Here is a 12870-nt window from a genome sequence, read left to right on the forward strand (position 1 = left end):
ATCCTACGAAACTTAGGATGTAGGAAAATACACTTAAAAAAGTCCATGTACTTTCTTTTGTCGGGAAAGTCCATGTCCAAGAATAACTTTTCTTCAAGCCACTTTTAAGAATTTTGACTGTGCATATAAAATTATTATTTTTAATTTTTTTATGAATAAAAGTATTTCACTAATATATTTATTCACAACAAGAAAATTTCAAAATTAATAAATTTAGATGTGTGGTCAAATCTCTTAAAAATGCGTGCAAGAAAATCAAAAGACTAATATATCCAAACAGAGGGAGTAATTAATATTAATTTTATTTTGGTAATTAGGTTTTTTTTAAAGGAATTATTTATTATTTATTTTAGTAGTTATAAATAAAGTATATGAATTTAAAATTAATTGAATAATAAATTATCACTACTAATAGTAGAAAAATATTTACAAATAGATAATAAATTGTAAAAGCAAAATTTTCGTGAGAAAATATAATCATTTGGTTAATATAATATAATTAGAATTCAATTCATTCATATTAAAATATTAATAAAATAATGTTAAATTTTAAATTATAAATAATAAATTACGAACTATATATTTATCCGTACTTCCCACGAGTTAAAGGCTGAAATAGGTTATAGGGCTAAATAATAGGTCAATTTGTCCCCTCCCGAACGAATCAAATATTGAACTATTATTTCTTGTCAACTGAAACAAGCGAAATTGAATTATGGACCAAAACAGAATTAATAGGAACCAAACTAAAATGAAATTCTCTATATAGAAATTGTATTTATTTTTTGACGGAATTGTATTTTTTTTTAATGAAAACAAAATAAAGAAATAGCTCAAGACTAGCAAGTGTTTGTCACTAGATTAAAATATTAAAACCACATGCTCAGCCCCCGTTTAAAAAACGCTCGCGCTCTCTCCCTTTCTCCCATATGTGGGTATGATTTAGGACTACCAATTGGTATTTCTTCAATTGACCACCATAACTTAGGGTTTTTGGTTTGAATCAGGGGTTCCTTTTTATTTCAATTTTTCAACTCAAGAGTTCAATTGCTCTGATTAGTTTGGTTTCTCTCTTTGTTTCAGGGTTCTGAGAGAGATTCTTGTAGTGTGTTAAAAACTCTAAGAAGAGTTAGCTTATTGATTCTGTTTGTGACCATGTGCACAGGCTCCAGTGCTCTGCAACTGTTTATCCTCTTTCTCACCCACAACCCAAGTGTATCAAAACTACCATATTGGTAATATTTCTCTCCCTCCCTCCCTCTGTTCTTGTTATATGTACTGTCTACAGTAATTTTTTTGTCTTAGAATCAGGCAAGTGTTTGCTTTGTCCAAGGTCGTACAAAAGCTATAATGTTTTCTTAAATATGAAACACATGTACAGCCACTAGGCTTCTTGGAGTTGGGAGGCAATGGGTCCTCTTACATTATTTGTTGATATGAAAAGCTCTTCTTCAGGTTAACTATCCCCCTCATTTTTCATTCAAGCATTCTTTTGACATTTTCTTATGGTTCAATTGTTTATTAGAATTAGCCAAATGGTACCAATGACTATTTTGGGCTTCCAAGTGGTAACACCCAACTTTTGACTTCATCCATCACATACCACTCTGTTAATCAAACGTTAATCAAGCTGTTAAGTAGTAATTAAAACCATATTTCCCTCCAAAATACTGTTACCAGCAAGTTAATACAATATCCAAAACAACCAACAAGTCTGAATCAATAATGAACTACAAGAGTTTCACAAATTTCCCAAAATATGTTCTAACCATTTAAAGCATAATAAGCATAATAAAACAGGTCAGATTTAAGGCTGAGATTGAGATGGTGGACATTGAGACGTGTTGATTTCAGTGGACTGTGATGTGTTGCCCTCCTTAGTCTGATTTGAAGCTTCCTTTTTTAGAGCTGCAGTTGCTTTCCTTGCCTTGGATTGATCCCTAATTCTTGGATGTCTAACCACTATTGGTCCATTCCCTGCTGCCTTCTTTTCTTTTGCAGTCAAACCTCCCTTGCAAGTTCTTGAATTGTGGCCAAGGCAGTCACACTTAGTGCATTTCACTGTTTTTGCTCTCTTCCCTTTCTGGTTTTTTCCTTCTTCCCTTCTCCTGTTTCTGCTTGGTCTCCCAACCCCTCTCTTCATTGCAGGTGGCATGACAATAGGTAGATCATCATATGCAGGCCATTGGCTTTGGTCAGGTATGGGGTTAATGCTAAAACTATAAGAAAGCTTGTATGTCCTAACAGAGTACCATGCACTGACAACATTGTGAGGATCAATCTTGGCATGAACAATAATGTCCAGTAGTGAGGTTTTATCTACATCAACCTTAACCTCTACTTGAGTACCCAAGTGAAAAATTAATACTTTCTCCATCTGCACATATGTTGACAATCATATTACACCCAATGCACCAGTTAACAGTTATGAGTATTATACATATCAATGTATATTATGCAAACCCAAAAAACCTCATTTACAGGGGAGTCAAAAATCGTTCACTATCATACATAAACACATATACACAGATAAACTCGCACATATACACAGATTAACCCTAAAACAATGAATTAAGCCGCGAAAGATATATATGTATCGATTATATAGAGTAATTGAAGGTGAAATGCATACCTTATACTTTGATCAGTGTTGAATTAAGTGGCGAGTGGCTGTATTGTTCACTATCTCGATCGATCCCCTCTTTCCATGGAACCCTAATCCTGCGTGTGTGTTTGGTTCTGTGACATTAAACTCTCGTACCCGACTAATGACCCAAATTCATGTTTTTTTACTTTTAATTCATTTTATTTTAATTACTTTTTTAATTAAATCATAATGGATTAACGTTTTATTAACGTTAACTAAACAGAGTGGTATGTGATGGATGAAGTCAAAAGTTGGGTGTTACCACTTGGAAGCCCAAAATAGTCATTGGTACCATGTGGAAAAGCCAATTCTACAATGGTACCATTAGGAATTTCCCTTAGAATTATAACTTTTGCTAAAGTTTTTTGCTTTTTAGTTAGTGAATTATATAGTAAAAGCTGTGATTGGATTCTATTGGTTTTATATTATAACATTCATCTCAATTGCATTGTTCATTTTTTGTGTCGATTTCTAAGGCTTGATTACTTTTCCGGAAAAACCAAAGCCATGTGTATTTTTGATATATTCTTGACAAAGAAGATATGGAGGAGATGAATATTTTATAGAATATGTTTAACTTGATCAGATTTATGTGCTTGATGTATAATGTTTTCGTATTCAATATAGTAATTTGTTTTATCAAGTGGAAACACTCGAATAAACATAGGAAAGCTTAAAGGTGTTTAGTCAGGAAGAAAAAATCAGTAGAAAGATTGAGTTGGTGGAAAGAAATTGGAGAAGGGCATTTGATGAGTCAATTCAGTGCTTCCTCCAGCGGCAAAACAAGTGAGAACTTCTTAAACTTCAAACACGAGGAATGACAGGGAAGGCTATTTGCACCCGTCTAATAATTTTCAGGTACTAATTTAATGATAACCTACACCTGTATAGGCATTTATTCCTATATTTGTTTATGTCTAGTTCCTGGAAAGTGAATTACAATACAAACTAGGGTAAACAAAAATATTAATTTTGGATATAATCCAACCAATGTAACTTTATAAACATTTTAATAGTGTTCATCTTGTATATGTCTTCCCATTATGACAATATAGATTCTTGTTACTGAGGAAGGTTGCATTTTATTCAATTTGATAGTTTATTCTCCATCTCGATTATCTTATTTCCATCTAAGTCCTACTGAAATCTTGGGGTATGTTCAGGACTAGTACCAGTAAAGGGAATCTATTGGATTGAGCAAAAATTATCAATCCAAGAAGATAAAGTTTTCACGGGCGAATAATGACTCAATTTTTGATTTTAAATCATATTCATCCTCATGTACTTCAAAATCATATTCACTGTAGAACGACAATACCGGAAAGTGATCCGTTATACCACAGCGGTAGTTCCATATATCATAAATGAATTAAACAAAACCATTGCACTCAATGCAATGACAAAAAATCATATACATCCTCATGTACTTCAAAATCATATTCACTGTAGAACGACAATACCGGAAAGTGATCCGTTATACCACATCGGTAGTTCCATATATCGTAAATGAATTAAACAAAACCATTGCACTCAATGCAATGACAAAAAATGTTATTATGAACATTGGTAGAGTTCATGTAGCTTGGCAAAATGGAGACTTTCAAATTGGAGGGGATCAAGTGACCCCTACAAATGTTTACGGGACTGATGCTGATCTATAGATTCTAAATCTCATTCCAGATCAAGAAGCCTTAGGTTATTTGGGTGGAGGAATATATTTTGATGCCTTGCTGTGACACGGGCAACCTCAAAAGATAAATATATTTCTTAAATTTTGTCAAACATAAATTTGGAGCATCTTCTAATTCATTGGTTTTGGAAGTAATCCACATGTGATAGTGATGATATATATTGAAGATGGATATACATATAAGATAAATTTTGTGAATAAATGTAAACCACATAGAAACAAATCAAATGTTTATATATTATTTTTTATATTATGGAGAATAAGTGTATGAGTTTACAACTTTCTTGGTTGCACAGCTCTTCAATTAATACACCTCTTAAGAAGCATCTAGACCCTTTATCATTGTTCACCACTAAGGAAGGTTCTAGAGGGGTTTATTATAGTTATATATCAAAGAAATTTTATAATTATATTAAGAGAAAATCTAAACTTTTTCACACACATCCCATAAATACTAGAATACACATGCAAATTCTAGGATGCTCTAAATTATTCTAGAGATGTTTAGAAAATTCAAATAAATAAATAAATAAATAAATAATTACTTCATAAAATAAATTGTGCAATATACTATGCGTAGCGTAATATTAAGTTTCTCACTTTGATGCTTTGTAGTCAATAATGTGTCTTTCAAACTACCATAATCAATATCCAATTATATAGATTTATGAGTTGCTTCCAATCACCAATTATTGGAAATTTCGTGATACTGCTCGACTTCGAACTATATGATTACGTCAACTTCTCGGTCCAAAGATAAATAATGAATGAATGCATTTTTGATGAATTCTGTAAAGGATCCTCTACAGATAAGGATTCAACATATTAGTGGTCCATCTCACCAACACCCTACTCCCAACAACCATAGCGATGATATTTATTTTTTGTCAAGTACACTATAGGTGCTAATAAGAAACATTTTATAAAATCACCTTAGACCCCAAATGATTTTGCTTAAATTTCCAAATGTTCTTGTCTTAAACCAAAAATTAAAAAGGAAATATTTTCTTATATTGCATCTACGAGGCTTACTTTTGACATATATTCAACACTTTGTGTGTCTAATGTAACAAAAGGAAATGAATTACCTTATGCACATAATGCAACACCACTAGGATATAAGGGTAAGTGGGTAACCCTAAATTTTATTGCCCTGAAGATGATTCATTAGCATAGTAGATAACATAGTAGATCGAATTTTATTATGGTTCATATAACATCTGAGCCCATAACTGAATGCATACCGGACCAAACAACCCACCACAAGTCGCCCCAAAAGTGCTAGCAAATTGGCATACATTAGTTATTTGCTTATGCTTATAAAGGACCCGAATACTTTTTATCTTAATAATGTGCGATGTTACAAACACCCCTCTTATATGCTTGACGTCCTCCTCGAGCCCATAACCCAACTTACGAAACCCGGTCAGTGGCTTTGCACTTCCGGCCGGGTAGAGCTCTGATACCATTTATAACATCCGAGCCCATAACTGAATGCTTACTGAACCCAACAACCCACCACATCTAGTTACTTGATTTATGAACTAAGTCTATTTATAATGTACTTAACTACTATACTAATGAATTAATTAGTTTAAGTTAATCATGTAGAGGGACATGCTGATGTTGTGGTATTTATAATGGGACCAATTTTAGAGTTTCATCTTTGAGTCAACAAAATTTAGCGTAACATTTTTATCTTAGTGGTGCATGTCGCATTATGTGCATAATGTAATTTGTTTCCCTTTGTTGCATTGACATACAAATTGTTGCATTATATGTCAAAAGTAAGCCTCGTATATGCAATACAAAAGAATAGTCTGTTTTACTTATTGGTCTAAGACAAGAGCATCTGGGAATTCAAGTAATATTATTTGGGGTCTGAGGTGAATTTAAAAAAATATTTCTTGTTAGCACTTATAGTGTACTTGACCATAATGAATATCATTCGTCTTTTGACCGAGAACTTGATGTAATCGTATAGTTCAAAGTCGAATAGTACCACGAAATTTGCAATAATTAGTGAAATGGAAGCAACTCTGCTAAGCTATAATAGGAAATTGATCATGACTTGTGATTGTTTCAAAGATAAGTTATTGACTACAAAGCGTCAACGTGGGCATCCTAATATTAGGCTAGGGATAGTATATTGCACTATTTAATTTATGTCATTTTTTTGCTGAATTTTCTGAACTACTCTTGTATAATTTAGAGCATCCTAGAATGTTCTTGTGTATTGTGGTATTTATGGGATGCGTGTGAAAAGGTTTAGCATTTTGTCATAATATAATTGTAAGTATCTTATATATATACCTATAGTTAACCCCTCCAGAACCTTCCTTAGTGGTGAACAGTCGTCAAGAATCTAGATGCTTCGTAAGAGGTGTGTAAATTGAAGAGCTCCCAGCAACCAATAGTTGTAAACGCATACACATACACTTGTTCATATTCACAAAATTTCTCTTATATGTATATCCTAAGGTACTCGAACTCGGGTACGGAGTGTCCGATACGACACACATCTGAGTGTCGGATTTGCTAATCTCGAAAATTTAGGTCACGGGCACACCGTCCAAATTTTAGACACGTGTACGGGGACACGGCAAATTTAAAATAAATAATATATTTTTATATGTTAAGAATAAATAAAAATATATTTTTATTCATTATTATTATATTTAATGTAATTTTGAAAAAATATTATTAATTTAACTTATTTTTTAAGATATTTAAAATAAATAATTTATTTAGAAAATAATTTTTTGATTTTAAATCATATTCATCCTCATGTACTTCAATATCATATTCACTGTAGAACGACAATACCGGAAAGTGATCCCCAAACTGTGTTGGTCATACACATTTTAATCCTTTCAAAAAAAATAATACATGAATTTAAAAGGTAATGTAAGTTGTGAGTTGATGCCAGCTGGGTCTTTATATTTGAAATGAACCTGGACTAAATCAAGTCTAGGTACGTTATGTTATTTTGTGGAGCTCATCTATACACACGCATATACTCCATATACATCGTCTTCTTCATCTGCTTTTCCTGTTCATCTCTTTCAGTCTTCTTTCTTCTTCTTGTTTTAGATCTTTAACCTCGTCTAATCTCTTCTCAATACATGACTTATCTCTGGCGAGCTGTGATTTAGATGCTCCGACGACCTTCGACTTTTCTGGCGACGGAAAAGAAGTGTCGAGATTTTCATAGACGAATCCATCCCGTATCCCGTGTTGTGTTTCGTGTCGTGTCGTGTGGACACGGGTACGGTCGCTGGAGTAGGCGAGTCGGAGTAACACAGTGTATATCAATCTTCAATATCATCGGTGGATTACTTTCACAAACAATGAAGAAAATGCTTCAAATTTACAACACCTCCCGAGTCATCAAAGTAATTTGTCCTGAAGGTATCCTCCGCGATTCTCTTGATCTTCTCCAAAGATTAATTATAATCATTTCTGGTAATTTTATTTGACAAGGCTTCCCATGCTTTATACAATAGTCCATGTGATTCACGCGATCTAATTAGTCTAATACTTTTAGTACGACGTTGATGCACAGTGTGTTAAGGTTTTGACCATAATTACTTCCAAACCTTGTACTTCTCTCAAAAAGCGTTCCTTTAATAGGTTTAAAATTATGAAGAGGGCAATGCCATTGGATGATCAGATGAACATATCTTCTGATGAGTCATTATCTTCTGAACCAGACATTGCAGAGTTGGCTGGCAAGCTTGTTCAGGACATACCAATTGATCAACCAACTGACATTGTTATGACAACTGATCTGGACGGCTTTCCCCTTTAGAAAAGATCATATATAAATGGTGTAAAGTCAACGGATTTGAGATCACAATGACCTCTTCATATACGGTCTTGGGTTGATTTTCAAGTAAGTTTTTACCTTTGTAAAGTTGTAAAATCACATCAAAAAAGGAGATCTTTGTCAAGTTAGTTTTAATATATCTAAATATTAATGTCAGTATTTTACAATTTGGAGGTTAAATATTAGTATCATATTTTGATATCATATATTTTTCCATAAAGAGTATGATTAATGATTTTGTTTATTTTCCTGACAAAAAATATAAAATCCTTTTTTAATGTTATTTGTTCTAACAAGAAAAGATTAATATGAATTATGAATATTTTAGTATTTGATTGATATAAAAAGTAAGACAAAATCATACCAGAAAGATTAGTACAACATTGCATACAATTTAGTTCCACGTCACTAACTATATTATTTATATTGAAAGAATTAGGAAATATTGCCATTTAAACTGTATTAAATTGCAACATTAAATTATCTTTCTTTCCTCATGATTATAAGCTAGTAAAATACATTTGGTTCTTCCTATTTTTAGAACTTAATTATATCACATTTTAAATTACTAAATCTTCCATCTTCTTTGCAGAAACATAGAAAGAAAGAAAAGCACTCTGTTAATCTGCCTAGAATTGCTAGTCCAGTAATGTCAACTGTGCTGCCTGCAGCACCACTGAACATTTTCCCACAAGAATTATGTTGCAAATATGAGGGGACAATTTAAAGTGGTTCCTGGGAGATTTGGTCTTGGGGCAATGGAAGTCCCCCGGCCCCCAGAGGTACTGGAAAGCGGTCACTTGAGCAGTGGTCTGCAGACTCTATATCATGAACCAGCTGGTGCAACCGAGGCGTGATACCATCAAGCAGTCTCCTGAGTAGTGGGTGGCAGACTCTGAACTGTCACCCGAACAATGGCCTGCAGGCCCTGAACCAAGAAAATGCTGGTGATACTGCGATAGCGATGTTGATCTGGGAAATCCAGTTAACATGGACAGTCACAGCTTTGAAGAAGGCACTAGTGCAAATCAAGTGCTGGACGATCTGCCTAGTGAGGAGGAAGTTAGTAATATGATACAGGATCTTGAAGCCTATGATTTATTTGATTTGATAAATTAAAACCAAACAAAGGTATTCTCTTTCAGTTTTTTAGCAACTATTCAGAAGTTTAACATAAAACAATTGAAATCAATCAATACTAAATGCTTTTGTATGTTCATGAGATCTCTGTTTTCTGAGAACACTATCTTATGTTTAGTATTAATGGCTCATTAATGGTTGTATTACTTCATGTTTAGTGTGTTTTTTGTATAATTTTGGCTCGATTGTTTTTAATACTCGTTTCCTGTAGTTAAATCTATATTCAGTAAACTATTAATATAGAATGTATTAATAAATTGTTAACTATAAAAAAAATTTACCTCTGCAATTATAATGTATTATGTATAACTGAATCCACTGTTTTCCAAGCAAGTAAAACTGTATACTAGCAGTATACAGCTTTGGCCCTTTGTCTGGGTATATGTGAGTACTTGTTTAACAGAAGCTAGCAATTAAATGTTTATCTATAAAAATTATGAAATCCAGTTATTAATAAGTATTAAATATTATCTGTCTTGCAGGAGGAATATAGCGCAAGTTCGTTCTTTAAAGGCTTACTTGACTTGTCTGGCCGGCCCCAAATGCTCAAGTTAAATGATTGACCTCAATCTGGTTTTTGAGAATCATCTCCCATGTCATAATGTGGAGTTCTTAAGTGCTTTGCCTTTCAAGGAGTACACACATCCACAGAGCGGCTACTTGAACCTTGCTGTCAAGTTACCCGAGGGCCATCTGAAGCGAGACAAAGGGCCAAAGCTGTATACTGCTTATGGCTTTTCCCAGCAACTCGGACGTGGTGACTGTCTCAAAACTCAGCTATCATAATTCAGATGCGGTATGATCTAGTTTGTAAATAGAGTGAATAACTTTCACAAACAATGAAGAATATGCTCCAAATTTACAACCTCTCCCAAGTTAAGTTGTTTTTGATTGTGCAAACAATTTTGTTACCCATGCAATGTATATATCAATGTATGTCATACAATCACCTCCAACCATTTATCAATTATCGTACTTCATAAATATGACTTAGTCATGTAGTTTAGAAATCTTAATATTTTTGTCCATATCTTTTAATAATTTGTAAAGTTTGGTATATTCATTATGTTCGAAACAGTCTAAACATGGGCCAATTGTTGCTTGGAAAATAAATATATTTTTAAAATAAAACGGACATGTGATATCATGATATACCTTTAGTGTGACCAATTATATTAAAGCATAGAATGAGACTTGTTAGAAATGATAAATGATACCACTGACAAAACCATATAGTTAAACTATTTTCTCATTGTATCCTTAAACTATTTTTTATTGTATCCCAAAATTTTGTAACATGTGTGGCTATAATTTAGTTTGAGGTGAATTGTTTTTTGAAAAATTTGTACACACAAGTTCTTGGTTGACTTGTCATTCTTATACATTTCTCTTTTGCAAAAAATATAAAATATGTAACACCGATTATGAATAATTTGTAGAAACCAAGAAGCTCGTATTTAAGCCTAACAAGATTATGGACCGGAAAGATTCATACAGTGAAGAAGCTTTAATGACCGATGATTAGAGAACTATTTATTACTCCCTCCGTCCCAATCATTTGTATACAAATGGTTGGGACACAGAGACCAAGAAAAATTATAAGAAATGAGTAAAGTTAGATGAAAAGTAGGTAAAGTGGTAGGACCCATTTATTTTTAAGGGTTAATTATCAAGTTGGTCACTGAAGTGGGCTTAATGTATCAAGTTGGTCACTGAACTCAAAACGGTATCAAGATGGTCACTGAAGTGGCCATAAATATCAAACAAGTACCTTGAAATATGAGTTCAAGCACTAAAAATATTATTTATACAGTTTTACACATTATTTTTGAATGTTACCAAAACCAAGTAGAAGGTTATGACTTCTAATATTTATGACAAAAAATTTAGATTTTATCAAATTTATTTATTATTTATTTTTAATTAAAACAAAGAAATAACTATATAATAAAATATAAATAATAAATAAACTTGATAAAATCTAAATTTTTTGTCATAAATATTAGAAGTCATAACCTTCTACTTGGTTTTGGTAACATTCAAAAATAATGTGTAAAACTTTATAAATAATATTTTTAGTGCTTGAACTCATATTTCAAGGTACTTGTTTGATATTTTATGACCACTTCAGTGACCATCTTGATACCGTTTTGAGTTCAGTGACCAACTTGATACATTAAACCCACTTCAATGACCAACTTGATAATTAACCCTTTATTTTTAATAATAGATTTGAGATAGTGGAGGAAAGTAGTGGGTGTAATAGTGTTTTTAATATTATAAAATGAAGATAGTGGAAGAAAGTAGTGGGTGTAATAATATTTTATATTATAAAAATTTACTATTTTGGGTATGTATACAATTGATGGGACGTACCAAAAAGGAAACCGTATACAATTCATTGGGACGGAGGGAGTAGATAATATGTGAGAACTATTTATCAGATATTTGCGTCCAATCAATTCATACCTGCCGATCTCTGCTGCAACCTGGTGGGATATTTGAGCGCGTAGTGCACTATAGACAGCTCGTGATGTAACATCACGCGCGATTTCTTGACTTCCCATGATCATAGAAGTCATATGTAGTTCAGTGATTTTAGTAATGAATTTCTATAGTATTCTGATATTTACAAGTAGATTTTGATACTCCCTCCGTCCCAACCAATTCTTTACGTTTGGTTTGGGCACGAAGGTTAAGAAATATGTATAAAGTAGTGGAAGGAAAGTTGGGAAGTGGTGGGACCATTGACTATTTTTGGTAAGTTTTGGAATGTAAAGAATTGGATGGGACATCCCAAAAAGGAAACTGTAAAGAACCTGATGGGACGGAGGGAGTATCAATTTGAATGAGAGGATTAGGTTCTCATCCTACGAAACTTAGGATTTAGGAAAACACGGAGAGTTCCAAGAGAGTCCATGCAGCTTCTTTTGTCGGAAAGTCCATGTTGAAGAAGTAACTTTCTTTTATTAATTAATATAATGCCCCGTTTGAAAACTAAGATTTCATTTGAAATTCTTGATTTGATCAAATAACTTGTTTGGTACTTTGGATTTGGATTTCATTTCAAATCCACATAAATTTGAGAATTTGAAATAACAATTCAAATCCCATCATTTGAAATCCATCATTTGAAGTGAAATGCATGTTTCTAAACGCCCCCTAACGTTTATTTTACTATTTAGGAGGGTGTTTACCTGGGCTAGCCATCTCCGGCTTTAAATTGAAAAATATCTCTTTGTGTAATAAGTCAGAAGTTAGCATAAAGTCTGAGGCAGAAACTGACTTAAAGTCATAAGTAGGTTGAGTTACTTTTTTCGGTGGTTAAATCTTTTTTGAACTCTTTTTTGATAAAAATTACTCTTAAATCATGAGTTACTCATAAATCACTTTTATTTTTATTATTATATTTCTATTAACTCATAAGTCATTAATAAGTCAAAATTATCCAAACAGACATTTTAATCTCTTAGCTTATTAGATAAGTCACGTTAAGTCACAAGACACGTTAAGTCATAACTTATAAGTTCAGCCAACGGGCTCTAGGTTTTATTAAAACAAATT

The 12870-nt window shown here is 32.7% G+C and overlaps 1 long non-coding RNA gene across 12 annotated transcripts; it reads left to right on the forward strand.

The window, feature by feature from the left end:
• Positions 1 to 863: 863 nt before the first annotated feature.
• Positions 864 to 10299, forward strand: LOC108201445 (uncharacterized). 12 transcript variants are annotated; one of them, XR_010285181.1, is made up of 7 exons: positions 942 to 1235; positions 1382 to 1455; positions 3275 to 3505; positions 7493 to 7748; positions 7971 to 8232; positions 8759 to 9297; positions 9789 to 10299. It is a non-coding gene; the product is annotated as an uncharacterized LOC108201445 (long non-coding RNA). The 12 variants fall into 12 exon arrangements; XR_010285190.1 differs by having other exon boundaries at positions 3315 to 3505; XR_010285177.1 differs by adding an exon at positions 864 to 935 and having other exon boundaries at positions 1084 to 3505.
• The last annotated feature ends 2571 nt before the right edge of the window (positions 10300 to 12870 follow it).

Source organism: Daucus carota, chromosome 1 (genome assembly GCF_001625215.2).
Source record: "Daucus carota subsp. sativus chromosome 1, DH1 v3.0, whole genome shotgun sequence".
In the NCBI taxonomy this organism is placed as follows: Eukaryota; Viridiplantae; Streptophyta; class Magnoliopsida; order Apiales; family Apiaceae; genus Daucus; species Daucus carota.